Consider the following 16260-nt stretch of genomic DNA (forward strand, 5'->3'; position numbering starts at 1 on the left):
ATGGGACTTGTGATTTAGTGGGATGTGGCTTCTTTGAGATAAGCCTTATTCTTACAAACACACACCTTTTTTTTTTTTTTTTTTAATAGACGGGAACCTGAATTAGAGACGGGGCAGTGGAAGATGCAAAGCTGAGCAATGAATTAGAGCAGAAAGAAACACTGGAGACACAGTCATTTGAACATACACTGGTTACATGCATAGCCTGGTGAATAAAAGCTTCCAGCCCGCTGTAACACAACACCTGAAAAACCACTTGATATCCCAGAAGCTGGCCCCACTATGTAACAGGAGATTGCCTGTAAATTTAGAAAAGAAATAGCCAAGCTACTGAACTACCGTGGGAAACCTGCCAGGGTATCACCTTAAGAAAGGCAGCCCTGGCTACTGGGACTGTGGTTGCCTCTCATTAAATGCACGAACAGCTTCTGGAATAAGACATTTCTCTGTAGTATTACTCTGGCAGACTGGAATTAAGGAGTCAGAGAGGACAAACCCTGCTCTCAGCTAGCAGGAACCTGACAGCCATTTTCTGGCCCTGCTTTCCCAGCTGCTATTTGGAAAGGATCACCCAGGCTTTCCCTTATTGGGGTACGACTTAAAAAAACATGTCTTTTGTCCATAGCCCTTCCTTGTGCAGTTTAGGCATTACAGCAAATTGACCACAAAGAATACATTAGTAAATATATTAGAAGAGAATGTAAAATAATATTTTGCTTATTAACTGTTTGGGCAAGAATGGTAGCTGGTTTACGTGGCATGGATATGCTGATTTCAAAACACTGCTACAAGTGAGAAAGCTCAGGTGACACCCAGGCACCTCAGTCCTATTGGTGACCATCTGGACTTCCACGACGAATAGAAGAGCAAGGACTGAAGGCTTGCACTGCTGCACAAACCACCAAGATCAACCATTCTTCACAGTTGTCCCTGATTACAGTGGAGCCACCTCTTTGATTTTGAGGCCAGGAAGCTACATCTACTGCAGAATCAGGATGTGGCTGGCTGAGATTAGGATGTGCAAATCATCACATATAAACATTGTTCCTTTTTGATGAATGCCATTTGATGAATGTTCTATTTCTTTCCAAGGACTGAAACAAAGATTGTGATTGCTCAGCAGACAGATTGACAAAATGGCCCTTTTGCTCTCTTTACCCCAAAAGATGAGTCAGACTTGTAGTGGTGTTTAAATACTTAACGATGATGAACAACATCAAGAATCAGACCTGTCTCTTCCAGCTGCAGGGAGCTACAGAATAAATTACCAAAAATGGAAGATACTTAACTGCACTTTTTCCACAAGGTGAAATAAGCACTTGTAGCTGTGACTTCCCTAAGCTCTTTTGGATGTCTTTCTAATGATAGGATCAACTGCACTCTGAAAAGGCCAATTTTTCTCTCAGTTCAGTGATGTTTTTGAAGCACTGAGACATTCATCTGGTATTGAAGTTGAATTCTTAAAGTATATGAAGACTGCCAATGTGGCATGCTTTATCTTTGCTCTTCACATGAGCACAAAGGTTTCCTCTCAGGGAAGAGCTATGTCTTTATGGTGTTTCAAAGCTTAGCTAATATTTGATACAGATCAGTGTGCTCACATCTGGAAGGATCTATAATGCTGATTCTTTGGAAGTCCTGACTATTCTCAAGACACACACATGTATTTTTATGCCTTATGACCTTTACTGATATTGATGGAAATACAATTTCTTCTGTTAACTGTCAATGGCTTAGCTTAGCTTCATCCTCATCATCTGATGCTGTATAGGGATAGTGAAAAAAGAGAAAGATTTCACTGAACATACTTAATTGCAAAGACAAAGGAGACAAAGAGCTGGAAATTTGACAACTAGGTGGAAGAGGCAGTTCCCACCAGCTTTCAGACCCTTTTCTCCCTCTTTCTGATGGTTAGTTCTTCCTATACAACTTTTTTTTCCTGTACAACCTTTGATCTGAAGCCCTGTGCAGAGTTACAGAAGAAAGGGTATTGGCTGACTGTCCTGCTGTCCCCTTGTAGAGAGAAGAGAGTCTCGATGAAATGCTGCAATTATTCCAATAGAGTCAGAAGTGCACTGTGCTCATTCTTCAAGTCTAGACACTGCTCTTTAAGACTATCTGGAGAGACATTCATCAGCATGGATGCAAACATTTGCATCTGCATAGTACAGTAGAGCCTGAATTTTATCACACATTACAGGATGGCTGGTTAGGCTTATTTAAGTGTGGGATGGAAAGATATTTTAATGAATTAAAACAAAAATTATTTATAATTTATATAGAAAGGCAAATGCAGCAGAGCAGCTAACAGTTTTGAGGCTTATGCAAAATGCAGTGAGAATCTTTCAAGATCATCTGCTCCAGAAGGTTTCTGCACCTCCAGAAGATGTGTTTGTGGCATACTAGCCATTTTCCTTGTCTCTTGCTCTCTTCTTTATCACACTGCTGCTTTGGGAAAGATACAAACAAACAAACAAACAAACCCAAAACCCCCAATCAAAATCCAACAGGCTATCGTACAGCTAGAAGGCTCTCTTCCAAGAGTGATAAAGTGTTGCTTTTTCCTTTGTTCCAGGATTTCTTTCCTGGATGTTCTTTCCAGTCTTGGGCGAGCCTGAAAATGTTATGATGTCGTCATAGTTTTTCCCATTTATTCTGAGACTCAGAATGGGATCTGGAGGCAAATTGCCATGGCAACCTCTATAAAATCTTACTAAATGGAATATGGGTTTTGAATGTTGGGGGGAAGACACTTGAGTGAAAATTGCAACTTATATTTAGTTTTGTGGTACAAAAAGGCAGCAGGAAAAACACGGCTTGAAACTGAACCTCCAAACTTGTCCTAGAGTGAAAGAGAACTACCAGCCCTATGGGTAGCAGTCTGACAATCATTTTCTTAGCATACACTTTTTAAACGTGTAGCCCTTCTCTTTGTGTTCCCTTTGTGCCCTCCTTTGTCTTGCTACTTTAAACATAGTTTTCTGGCTTTTAACATCACATCTGCACCCTTCTCCATATTCGGTGGCACAGGTCTTTGCCTTTATAACCCACCATAGACTTTGTCTTTTCAGTGTGTTGCCATCATGCTAGGGAGGACATACCCATGAAGCCATAGAGGCAACTTGTCGCTTTCCTTGAAAGCTGCAATGCATGTAAAAGCTTTGATAATAGGCTGACAGACTGAGGCTGGTGCCTGTTATGATGAGGAAACAATGAAAGATTATTTCATCAGCTGTATCTGCTGTTGTCTCTCACCTCACTCTTGATCAGGTACTGCCTTTATGCACACTGTCTTTATCACATAGCACCAGCAGAGTTAGCTTTTCTCCAGGACAACAGCTTCTGAGAGTTCTAGTAATGCAAACAAAAATTATATGTGACCTATCTCTCCCAGCACCTCTGGCTTTTGCATTACATCCTGAACCACCAGCACACACAAGCCCTTAGAAGTGCTAAGCAGACAAAATGGTATGAGTTATGTAATAGCTCCCGGCAAAGACCAGTGCTTCAATGGCAGCCAAAGTGGCAGATTTCATCTTTGTTACTCACTTAGCCTACTCTGGAAAACATTTCTGATGTAGTTACAAGCATTACCATGATGGCAAACTATCTTCAGCATCAGCATCAGCGTGCCTTATAACTTCTACCCTGAATGAAATACTTCCTGCCCAAAACAGGTAAAAGCTTTCTGCTAGTCCTGTCTTGGGACAAGGATGGTATCCTATGACTCAAGATGCTACTAGGGTGTAAGCAGTCCAAGTGCAGCTTTCCATGTGAGAGCTGCTGGATAATCCAAATCCCTAGGTGAGCCAACAGGGACAGCTGAGTCTGAAAAAGATGGGTTACTTCAAGACACTTCCCAGTGGGACTCTGAAGGGAGCCCGTCTTTCGCTGAGAAGCAATCCTGTTTTCTGAGAGATCTGCTTTGAGTCCTGTGGCTCTTGGCTACACGAAGATTTTGCTGTGAGGCAGAGGAGGTTGGGAAAGTAGGCCACTCCCTCAAAGAAGTCTTTTGCTATTTTAGAAGTATCATTAAAAGTGAAATCACATTCTTAACTTATGCTGGCAAGTGATTAGGGTAGACCCAGCATGAGGCTGCCAATAGCAATATGTCACAGTAAGTATGAATAACTTGGGTAGGTTTCATTTCTTTAACAACACATTGCAACCCGTGGGTCATGTGTCTGCCAGACTCCAGCATTTGAATCTGCATCACTGACATCTGCGCAGCCACTGGCTGACATTTGATACTGCTCCACTGAGCTTACTAACTCTCTCTACTTGTCCTGCTGAACTTTTTGTGGCCACTCCATCCATTACAGCTACCCAAAGGGACAGGAAATCAATGCTGGTATCAAGTAAATGCAAATTCTGAGTCAGCCACATGGAGCGAAGGAATCACAGCTTCCAAATACGGCATCAGACACAACGTGGAAGCAGAGAATTGTGGTTAACACAGCTCTGAATATTTCTGGGCATTTTACCCAACACAGCAGGAGCGTCTTCAGATGAATGAACTGGGCTCCTAACACTGTGTGTATAAATTTTCAAGTGGGTTTTACTGTCTCCTTTCTCCAGAGGAAACAAGGGCCACGATAGACACACACACATACACACACACACACACAAAAAAAAAATCAGTAACAGAAACACACACAGACAGAAGTCCCCAAGATCAGCTTGTTGATGCAAACCATAATAGAAAACACACTTTGGTTTGTGGAAGATTCTCTGGAGACTTGCAAGAAAAAAAGAAAAAAAAAGTATGCACACTTTCTCTCTACTATTTTTAAGCCTCAGTTTCAAATGGGTACTGAAGTTCACCTAAGATGAGCTTTGACAGATGTGATGTTTGATTGGGAAGAAAATAGCGGGGCGGGATGTGGCAGCAATAAAATATCAGCATTCCATTGTCACGCCTTCTGAATTGCTCAGCGTCTGTGGTGGGACAGTGCGCTTTGTGGACCAGCCATCTGGTGGGAGAGTCCTTAGATTTAGGAGGATCTGTCAGATTTCTGTTTTCTCCATGTGTCCTCCTGGGATGGGGAAAGAAGATGTTAACGACCCATGGATGCTTTGTGCAAAAATGTAGCATTCCATTGGTAATGCGCATGGAAAAGTCTAGCCACAGAGGGCAGAGATAAGATTTTTAAAAGATACTTGGCAGCTCTGTTATACTGCCAGCCCCTTCCCGTCCTCCCTCAGGGTCTGTATTTTCTTATTGCTGGGGTTACCAACAAGGGGTTATTGTCAAGATAAAAGACATACAGTCAAAGAATCCAGTGATAGTCCCCATAATTACCAATTTAGGTATTCCAATCTGCTCGCCTTTCTCGCCTGGTTCAAAACAAATCCAGAAGGTTGAAAACATGTTCTTGGAGTTGTAAAATCCTAATTTTGGGGACAGAGCTAGCAAATCTCTTTTTAGACTATTTCATTAATCATCTGGATAATCTCTCTTTGTCATTCTGCATCTTTAGCTCAAATGCCTGTGGAAAATTTGGGAGAAAAAGACATTTCTGCTAAAAGTGTTGCTGATCTCACAAAATGCTTACAGCCACCACCACAGGGAAATCAGTGGTAAAATAAGGGCTCAAAACTGAACACCTTCCAAAGCCCAGGCTAGCATACTACCATGAAGAATCCTTCCTCATGACCAATCTGATGTTCTTTACAACTACCGTAAAATTTAAAAAAAAAAACACCAGGAAAATTCCAACCTTCTTTAAAACTACAAAAGGCAATTTTTTTGGTTTTCAGCTCTAGATGAAAAGATTACTCTGTGATTTAAACATATTGCATTTTTGCAGCCAGCAGTGAAAGCATTAAAATGAGAATATTTCTGTCCTGAATGTCTGCAAATTTACCATCTGCAGAGTGGAAAAGGCTCAGTTGCCTTGTACAGTTCACATACCAATGGCCTGGTTGTGCCTTGAGCTAAATTCCATTGGATTTCCACCACTGTCCAGTGAGGCCAATACTGTTCCCTAAATATCTATCCAACGTGGAGAAAAGTCAGTCAAAAATGTACTCAGTCCAAAACCAAGTCTCCCCCCATCCTACAATGCTAAACATTTAACTATTACCATGTACTGAAGACTTGCTAAATCCAGAAACTGTGGCCTTGGTATAGTTTCCCTTCACTATAAGAAGTTATCTTTCCCCTGTCTCGAGCATCAGAAAATGTGTAGATCTTCAGTCTGTCATCTGAAAATCATAATTATTAACATTTTTAATCTTCTTCCAGCAGGTGGAGGTAGATGTGTGTTAGATTTCCTCTGGGAAAACAAGCGAGATATATAGCTCAGAAAGCAATTCCACATGCATTTAAACAACTGTTTGCAATATTTGCTAGATGATCTACTGTTCCCCTTAATTTACAACTCACTTTTGTTTCCTTCTCAACATGGTTGAGGGAATGAAGAGGAAAAAGATTTCTGCATTTGAATGTGAAAATACCTTGTCTCCCTTGAATCCTTGAGAAATCATGTGTGGATACAATTAGAAACTCGTCACAAAGTTGACAAAGTGCCTAATACTGTTTATTTGTTGTCTATAATTTTCAGCTTTTTCCAGAGTCTCAATTTGGAGATGGAAATGCAGCACTGTAGTGGAAAATGCTTTTTTCCAGAAGTCTTCTGTCTTACAAACAAGGGCCAAATGTTTTGAGGTAATAGCAGTTTGATCACATCTGGAAAGCCCATGTGAAGCTTTCTTTACAGGTTTCTTCCCTTCACCTCACCCTTTGCTGTAAACACTCATGAGGAGGAAGAGTTTCTGGAGATATTCTCCATGTGGGTTCCCTCAGACAGCCCTTTCTCAAGCCACCTCTGGAAAATTATTGGTGTCCGGGCACATACAAGAGAGGGGTCACAAATCTTGTGGGGAGCTCTCAAGGGGAGCTTTCTCTGAACAGATTTTACTGGGTATGGATGGGCCTCTCCACTAATGCCTCAGACGCTCAACTCCAAACATTCCTATCCCATGTTGATCAGATAATGATCTTTAAAAAATTATAACTGCCATCGCGTGGAGAGCAGAGGAAGCTGAAGACTCAAATTCCTGGAGGATTTGTGTTCCAACCTGAGGGAATCCCTGGTTTGTCAAAGGGATTAGGGTGAGCCTAACAAGGCTCATCAACATCTTCTCATGGAAGTTATTTTAGTACATTTGGGGCAACGAGGATTTTTCTCATCAGGTTTCATTTGCAGTCCCCTTTTGATAAGGGCTTTCCCTGGAAAGCCTCAATTGTCAGGGTTAATGGCTTAAGCAGTGTTGATAGATTCTGTTTATATTGGGTGAGGGCGTTCAGGTGGCCCAGTCTAATGTAAGCTTTCTGTCAACTGTAAACAGCAGCTTTTTATGTCCAAGCCGTGTTTCTGCCTTTTGACAAAGCATTAACAGATCTATGAAATGAAGAACGCAGGGTGACGACAGTGGGAAGAGCAAAGAGGTTTAATAGGTCATTTCCACCACAAATTCTGATAATTTGACAAAGTAGCATGTCTTTTCTGCCAAGGCCCTGGAGAGAGTTCACATCCACCATATTCTGGCTCCCGTTCTCAACTCTGCTCCAGGAGCTGTAGGGAAATTTGTGGTGGTGTCTCTGCCAGCTGGGAGGAAAAGCCTTTCTGCTGTCTCTGCCTAGACCTCCCCAATCTTATGATGAGCTAGGGGAGGCTCTGCCTTTGACCACAGCCTTTTCCTGAGGCGCTTATTTAAAAATGGTTTGGCTGAAATGGGTCCTGCTTGGGAGAATATTTCCTGTATGGATTCAGAGGAAGCTTCCCATGTGTTGTCTGTAAGTAGAACTATTCCTAGTCTGTCAGCTCTGTGATGACAATCAGACTAAATTAAGCCTTACTCTATGCCTGTGGTCTGGCATTAGGACATGACACCTTGGCTGGTATCTTCAATATCTGGTCCCACCCAGAAATGAGACAGATCCAAGACTGTTTGGCTTGATCAGGCAGTTATGAGGAGGATTGGCCACTGGCCCAACATAAGAACAAAGTGAATGTGGAGCTGTATATCATGTGATGCAGGAACACCATCTTTCCTCTCACATTCCCAGTGCCGGTGGCTGGATATGCAGAAAGGGAGAATGCTACAAGGCACATTCTTTGCTCCAGGAGGCTGACGAAATTGGTCCATGGGCCAAAATGTTGACTTATGCATCAGAATGACCATTTAGTCAGGAAGGGCAGTGTGAGCCTAGGAGTCCTCCTAGAAACAGGAGGGAAAGGCCAATGTGGGAGATGAAATTAATTTTATCAGAACGAATTAGAGGGGGTAGGAGGAGGAAGAGGTTCTGCAGGAATTGCATGGTTAACTTACTGCAACTTGTGTCTATAGAGAGACCATCCATACACTAAAAAGCTTGTGATGAAAAGCCAGTTTTTCAGCAACGTTATTTACCCTTTTACTTCAGCCAATAGTAAAGGTAAGCACAGTCCTGTTTTAGAGGGGAACTGTGTGATTATGCTTGTGTAATCCAAAGACCCCATTACCTTTTAGCCTGGGAGTATCTCGGAAACTTTAACACACTGGGACCCACTTGAAGGATTAAGACCTTAAACTCCTGTGTAATGTCATGGTATATAAATAACTTTGGTCAGGTTTTGCCAAAGCTGTGTTTACCAAGGGCACTTTCACATGGCAAAGTATAAAAGGTACTTGGGTCTGCTCCAGATTCCTCTTTCTGCTGTAGCAAAGACCTCAGAAGGAAAGTGGGGAGCTGTGCAGTGTGTAACAGTCTTCTTTTACTGGATGCAGGTACCCGGATTAGAGAGAAATCAGAGGGAGAGAGAGAGGGATTTTACTGAAATCACACATCACAGCCTCACTCGCTGCTGCTGACTCTGTGGCATACTGCTTCCCAGCAAGGTCTAGCCTACATTTGCTCTACCAAAAAAGCCCCAAGCCGAGACCACCTCTTGCATCTCTTTCTTTCTGGAGGGATCTCTTCCATCACCTGCAGGCCTTCAGGATAAGATGGAACTTATCTTTATAACCATTTATTAATGTTGTCGACTGATGAGCTGGCAGGAGAACAATCTGGTGGAGCAGTGAGTCTGCTGAGAAACGACCAGTGGGAGGGCTGGGTGAGACAGCAACGGACTGTAATCAGGCTTGCACCATCTGATCTTGTTTCTCTTATGCTGACAGATTCTTGGCTCAGACCCAGTAACTTGCAGAGAGAAAAGGATGGCAGCTAATATTTTGGCATTGGAATTAGCAGAGCTATCCTGAGAGGGCATTGCAGGATGTCAGAGAACCATCAGCTCAGAGGGGTGCAAGGTGGTAAAAATGTGGCTTACAGGGTTAAGCCATGTTAGAATGAATTTGCTCCGCCAGTCCAAAACAGCTGAAAAGTCGGTTATCTCCATTTATTAGTTTAATCCTTTAATCCCCCTTGCTGTCCAATTACATTAATGAAACTAAAATCCTATTTCCAGCTTGACCTGTGTTATCACACTTATAAAATGGGAATAAAGGTATTTATGTCTCTGAAAGGGCATGGAGGTTCCTGGGTGAGGACTGTTGCACAGTTTATTTACTGAGGGCTGAACAGCTCATTAGTGACCTGAAGAGCATAGGAGGGCTTGGGGGACTAATCCACTGTCGGAAGACAAGGTGATGTTCACACTATGATGTTGCCTAACAAAAATTTTAATGGTTCAAAGGAGAATTTATTGCTTTGCTCAAGTGCTCCTGAACTCACAGTTTTTTTTTTTAAATACATAATGGCTGTGGCTAAACTGCTTTATATATTAAGAAATGGATCTGCTTGCAAGCAGGATCTGTGATAACTATTTAATGGAAACCAGTGAAATGTTTTGCTGGCATGTCTGTAGGACTTTCCTTAAATTGCTAGAGGTGTTCAGATGAGTTTCCCTGACAAGCGCTGACACTCTTTTTCTCTTTTCTTGGGTCAGATTCTGATCCCGTGACTTACTTTCCAGAGCATTTTGACTTCAATAGTCCTTTTTACTGATGAGACTGCTTATGGCAAGGCCAATGCTAGGCCTCTCTTGACACCAGAGACTTTTGGAAGTCAATGGGATTAAAACAGTAACTATTGACCAGAGAATGACTTTTCTGAAAGGACTCTCATGCTGCACTTTATACAGTGCCTGAGGTGCACATGTCTATCTCAGCATAAAATTAAAATTTGCTCTGTGTGCCAATGTGTGCTAGGTAGGGAGGCAAAAGTGGTTAAGGCACTCATCAGGATTTGGGAGACCTTTGCTTAACTCCCTGCTCTAAGACTGGTTCCCTGCATGACCCTGAGGCAGTCCCTCAACCCTGCAGTGTTTCATTTGTAAAATGGGCAGGGTATCACAGCGTTCCTACACAGGAATGCAGCAAGGAGAAAGTGTCAGAGACTAGGATGTCTTTAATGTACTGGTAAACATAAGATACCATGGAAGCCATAAGAGATCATAATCAATCGAAATAAATTTCTGGGAATTCTCTGTGTTTCTTTATTTGTCTCTGAACATTATCTGCATTAGTAGGTGAGAGCACATGAAAGGTGTGCTTTTTTTAACAGTCTCTCAACTCCTGCCACTTATGTTCTGCCCCCAAAGTCTCATTGCTACATCTGAAATACTACATGGTAAGTCTACCCTGAACCACATTTTTTTAGTCACTTTGTGCCCTGTGATCTCTGAACTAACATCTGTCAGAGACTGCTGCTTCAGTCAAAGCCACAGGAACATGAGTTAACACACAGCTTTCTCATCCTGAAAACCTGGTGTGGGAATGACATGAGCTCACCCACCACTTCTGCACTGGGTAAACAGCCTGCAAATGGAATAAAAAAAAAAAAAAGGTGCTTATGATTGCAAAGGATCCTGGGAAAAACTTTAAAAAAAGCCATAGTGGTGAACTGTTTCTAGCCAAGTTTCTGGCAGCCACTTTGTTCAAAGATAAACCTTGTCCCTGCAGATTTTAGTATTCCCAAACAAGTATTTTCTGGCAGAGGACCTTTCTCAGAGAGGCTGATTTGATGACCCATAGCCTGTAAAATCATAGAATAATTTAGACTGGATGGCACCTGGAGGTCTCTGGTCCAACTCACACCACAAGAGTTCTATGGGTTCTACCAAGATCTGTCTAGAGGAAAAGGAAAGATAATAGGATGGAGATAGCTTTGGGAACTGTAATAGCAACATCTTTGATGATTAGGATGGTTTTATTGCATTTCCTGTTATAAAAATTAATAAAGGTGCCTTCATAAGGGAACAACATCCAGTGGCTTGGGAACAAGGAATTAACAGCCAGACCTTGGCTCTGTTTTGAGTATACATTCTCTTGCTGTACAACACTGAATAGAACAATTGTTCTTTATGAATTGCCTAATGAAAACACTATCATCATCTTCAGCAGCAGTAACAGAGTGCTTTGTCTAGTGGATAAAACTGATTCCAGCTCTGACACTGGCTTGCACTGTCACCTCAGGCAATTCACTTTAGTTCTTGTCCTCTTTTTCCCCTCATCTGCAAAATGTCCTTTGAGATCACTGACTAAAATCTCTAGGAGTGGACATTGAAAATAGAACTTATTGTATTAATTGGGAGTATATTTAGTCCTGCTTGAATGACTGAATACTTGATATAAATCCCTGGAAAACATAACTTTTTCTTGAAACAAAGTCAGGCAAAAGCTGCCAGAGAAGCAGCATTTTTAGCTTTCTGTAAGTATTTATCTGAATCCTACTTGACTTGAAAAGTTCTAGGTTTAATGAAGCCCAAACTCAGGGTTTGGTCAAATGAGCAAGTTGTCCATGCTATTTGCAAAACAGAGATACTTCTTGAAAGCTGGACTATAGCAAGGATGGTCACTTCCAAACACAGGGCTCCGAGCATAGCATGACTTCACTCTCTGTCTGCCGGGCTTACGCTGATATCAGGGACAAGCAGCATGTCACAGCCCAGGAGGAGTTACGAGCAGAGAAACCGTGTGATAAGTTTCCATTTTTATTAAACATTCAGTTTGGCTCAACAAGTAAATGCCATGGGGAAAAGCTCTCAGATCCTACATCTTCAAATATGCTGAGGTTAGGCTCTGCTCTTTGGAGGGATCTGGACACGATATTAACTGGTTTTAGTTCTGTTTTGAAGCTGATTCTACACGTGGAAAAAAGCACAATCTGTCATTATGCCTGATTGCGCACAGAAATCCTGGGAAAAGAAATGGGAGAGCACCTCTGTCCCATGTAAATGAAACCATAGCACACTCTCTCTCAATCCAGGAAGACGATATCGCTGCAGAGCAACTGCACAACCAGGTCTAGAACATGTCCCTCTTCTAGAACATAAACCAGCCAGTCCCAGATGGTGGAAGAACAAAGGAGAAAGTTCATAATTGGATCTCACTGTTTGTGGTTTTATTTTCTCCCCCCACTTGGCTCTCTAATGAGTGTCAGCGATTTGAAGAGTTTGTGGACATAGTGTTCACTTGAGGAGCCTTCATTTCATGGTTCCCCATTTGTGCTCATTGCCAATTTACAGCTAATTGAAACAAAACTGAGCTTGTAGATTAAATGGCAAATCCTGGGATTCATTTCTGCAATTACCAGCACTCCTCCTAGACAGATTCTAATTCAATAGCAAGTTCCTGGATCCACATTCAGAAAACACTGGGAAAAATCCCACTGCCTGGATGACATCAGAGTTAACCCTGTCCAGTCCATTACAGCCCCTGCAGTCCTTAACAACTGTAAGCAAAACCCTGGCCTGTTGAAATCTGGGAAATTTGCCACCAGCTTCATATAGCTAGATGACGGCTAGGATTTCACCTTGGAATACTGAAGGAACTGTCTTTTGACAGTACAGCATTTCCAGCTTTGCAGCTTGCCTTGCAATTGTTTAAGTTTTACATAGTGCATTTTCCCTCAGTGTGGTCAAAGTTATTAATGCATTTCATAAAAACACATGCTCAGCTTTGGAGCATAGCCTTTTGCAAGTCCCTAGCAGATACCCTTGTGCCCAGATTGAATTGCCTGGGTGGGAAGAAAGAGGACTACAAAATGCAGCATTTGCAAAAAGCTTTTTGAAAGCAGTTTCCAGGTGTTAAAAAGACACCAGTCACCTCTAAACTATTTTCACCAACAGATATTCAATTTGAAAAGTATTCACAGATCAGGGAATGAATATGTGGTTAAGAAGATTCATAATGCGATCACTATGCAAGAACAAAGTTGGCTTCTGCTCTATCTTCTCATTGGCAAATAGATCTAGAGAGAACGCACACTGACTGGCGATGACTTCTACTACCATATCCGTTTTCATGGTGTAAAGCAAAATTCATCTGCCAACTCACTGACAAACTTTCTCCACTTCTAATTCAATTGAACCTGCTCTCATTCCAGACAGTGCTGCTGGAGAGTTAACCTGATAGAACAGAGCAGGAACCAGCCATATCTGGTTCTGGATCACCTTTTCTTGCCCTCTTTCAGCTCACCAGTAGGAATTTAAGCATGGAACAAACCCTAAATTGCTCTAAGTGATATTACAAGCCAAACAATTCTTGGCTCAGCCCTGGGAAACAGGCAGTTTTCATCCAGCTTTTCACCGAACATCAAAGGATACAGTAAAACTGGAATAGGTATGGAAGAGAATGGCTGGAGAACTTTTGTGTGAGAATGCATGAAGATGCTTGAAGGTAGAAAAGAAGACAGATATGCTCAAGGTCAATAAAACTACAGGGAACGTTGAGTGAGTGATGAGGGATGGACAGTACCTTGCAAGTTCCAAGAGCTGCAGGACACCAGCTGGAATCGGCTAGAAGTGGGTACAGAGCAGAAGAGGGGAGACAGGTCTTTACGCAACTGTACAGGCAGTTAAACTATGGAGCTCTCTGCCATGTGTCAGACATTTACATGGGCTCAAAAGTTAGTTAGACAAAAGCATGGAAGAAAAATCAATTGCAGAGGTATTAAAACACAACAGATACCACTTCTGGCTCAAAGTCTCTGAACCACAACTATCCAGAGGCTAAGAGAACACCTTGGGGGAGTATTGATATCATCTGCCTTGTCTTTATACTTTTTCCTGGACATCTGCTATAAACTACCAGTGCAGACAGGATCCTTAAGAAACTGGGTATAAGAACCTACGCGCTGTCACCCTTGTTCAGGCCAAAGATCCATCTGCGCTCAGAAACCAGACACTTGCTCATGCTAAAGGATGGAGCATAAGAAAGAAATACAGCCCTGCTTCTCTCAGCAACTGCCCCCTGCCACTCAGGTTCTCACAATCCGCAGGGTAAGGGCATTCTGAACCAGAGATTGGATACAGATGTTTATTTACCTTGAGAGATTTAAGAAATGATTGAACAACTCTAATTGGAGGGAAATCCACCTACGATTTCAGTCTTCACATGAGTTCAGCTGCCTAAGCATGTCTGCCTTCCTGTCTATCTCCCTGCTGAAGTATTGTGTGATTCAATGAAGCACAACAGAGATGGAGGGCTCAGTGATGCTACATTTCTCCACATCTTGTGGAAGCAGTCAGTTAGAGGAGAATGAAATCTCATTAGCTCTCCCAGGGAGAGAAAGCATGCTCAGCCTAAACCCTATTAGGCATCAGAGAGCTCACACAGGGTGGTGTATATTGGAAAGGTGGCAGCATGTGTTCTGCCCTCACAGGGCAATTAGTTTTGTTGTGAAGTTGCTGCTGAGACCTGATCCATTTGCCCAATTCCATCCACACTGGGCTTTCCACATCTTTGTTCCAAAGCCCTGTTTATGAAGACAAAAACAGGGACTTGGTGGCTGCCATGCAAATGTCACATTTTATGAGCAAGACAATTGCTGTAAGAAGGCCATTTTTTCCTCTCTTTTTTGGCAGGCTTTCAACCCATGGCCTGGGTCTCCATGCCCCCCGGCTCCCCCACCAGAGTACAGAAAAGGACACTGCAAATTTCTGTCTGAGGCCAGCCTTGGCAACGGAGCCAACAAGAAGAGAAACAGCCTGTGCTCTAATAAGTAAAATATTTATGTCTTGCTTTGGCTAACATACCCTCTCTCAATAAAATATTTTTCCCAGGAGGAAATCTATGAAAGGGAGGGGGTTCCTTTATTATGTCCCCAAATCATTCTTTTCTGCTCCCCTTCAAAAGCCTCAAAATCAAAGGACACTCTACTCTGAAGCTTTTTGTTGCCATTCTTGACTTTGTTATCATTAGTTATTACAGTCATTATATTGATTACCATTACGTGTTCTCACAAGGCCCTGGCTAATCAGCACCCCATTCCAGGAAACGCTCTGACAAATCTCTCACAGCATATGCATACACAAAGCTTGTAGTTTAAAAAGACCAGCCACACAGACTGTTAACCCATTCCCATGCCAGGGAACTGCGGCGCAGAAAACTCAAGCAGTTTAGCGACAGCCACTGTGGGAGCCCGGGTCAGAGAGGGAACAAAGCTCTCAGCTGATGCTAGAGAACAGCCTGGTCATTTCCCACTGCCTTTCAGGCGACCGTTCTGCCACATGAAGAGATCCTTGAAAGACTCTTCACCCACAGAAGAACCATCGATGGTGTTCCGTGCTATAGCTCATTGCTAACTTCACAGCCAACCAGTGCTCCAGGTTTTCAGCTCAAACAGCCATCCGTGTGGTTTAGGGCAGGCCCTAGTCCAGGTGGAGGGTTACTGGCCTGACATTACAGGGCAGATTCATCCTGCTGGCAACTGCCACTCCTGTGCATCAGGACAGACAGCACGTGCTGTCTTTCACCAGAAGACTACGCTGCTGCTCCTGAGCCCACTAACAAAATTTTCACCTCTTTCTGGACACATCACCTCTACCACTTGTGCACATGACAAGATTACTCATGGCAACTGCTCTCTCTTGCTAGTGTTATACTACAGATGCTTTTGGCCTTTTCCAGGTGATGACTTGTATCACCCTCCTTATTTAAGGGGGGAGACAGAACTCCTATACCCACTCAAAAGAAGAGGAAAACACTGAGATTTGATAGAGCAAGATTTTGTCTTGGAAAGCAACAGGCATGCAGTCAAATTTTTATTCTTACAAAGATGTGCCCTTCTACATAGAAACAAAACTGTGCTGTCACTAACCACATGACACATCCTTGCCAGTCTGGAGTTCCTCCTCCATTTTTGCTGTGGCTGACTGGCAGGGGTTAACATGAAGGCAGGCAGTAGTCACCTCTGCTGTTGTAGAGATACCTCCTCCTCAGAATGCTTTTAGCTCACTGCTTAACCTGGATTTCAGATCACCCTCA

The sequence above is a fragment of the Phalacrocorax aristotelis genome, chromosome 6 (assembly GCF_949628215.1).
Source record: "Phalacrocorax aristotelis chromosome 6, bGulAri2.1, whole genome shotgun sequence".
In the NCBI taxonomy this organism is placed as follows: domain Eukaryota; kingdom Metazoa; phylum Chordata; class Aves; order Suliformes; family Phalacrocoracidae; genus Phalacrocorax; species Phalacrocorax aristotelis.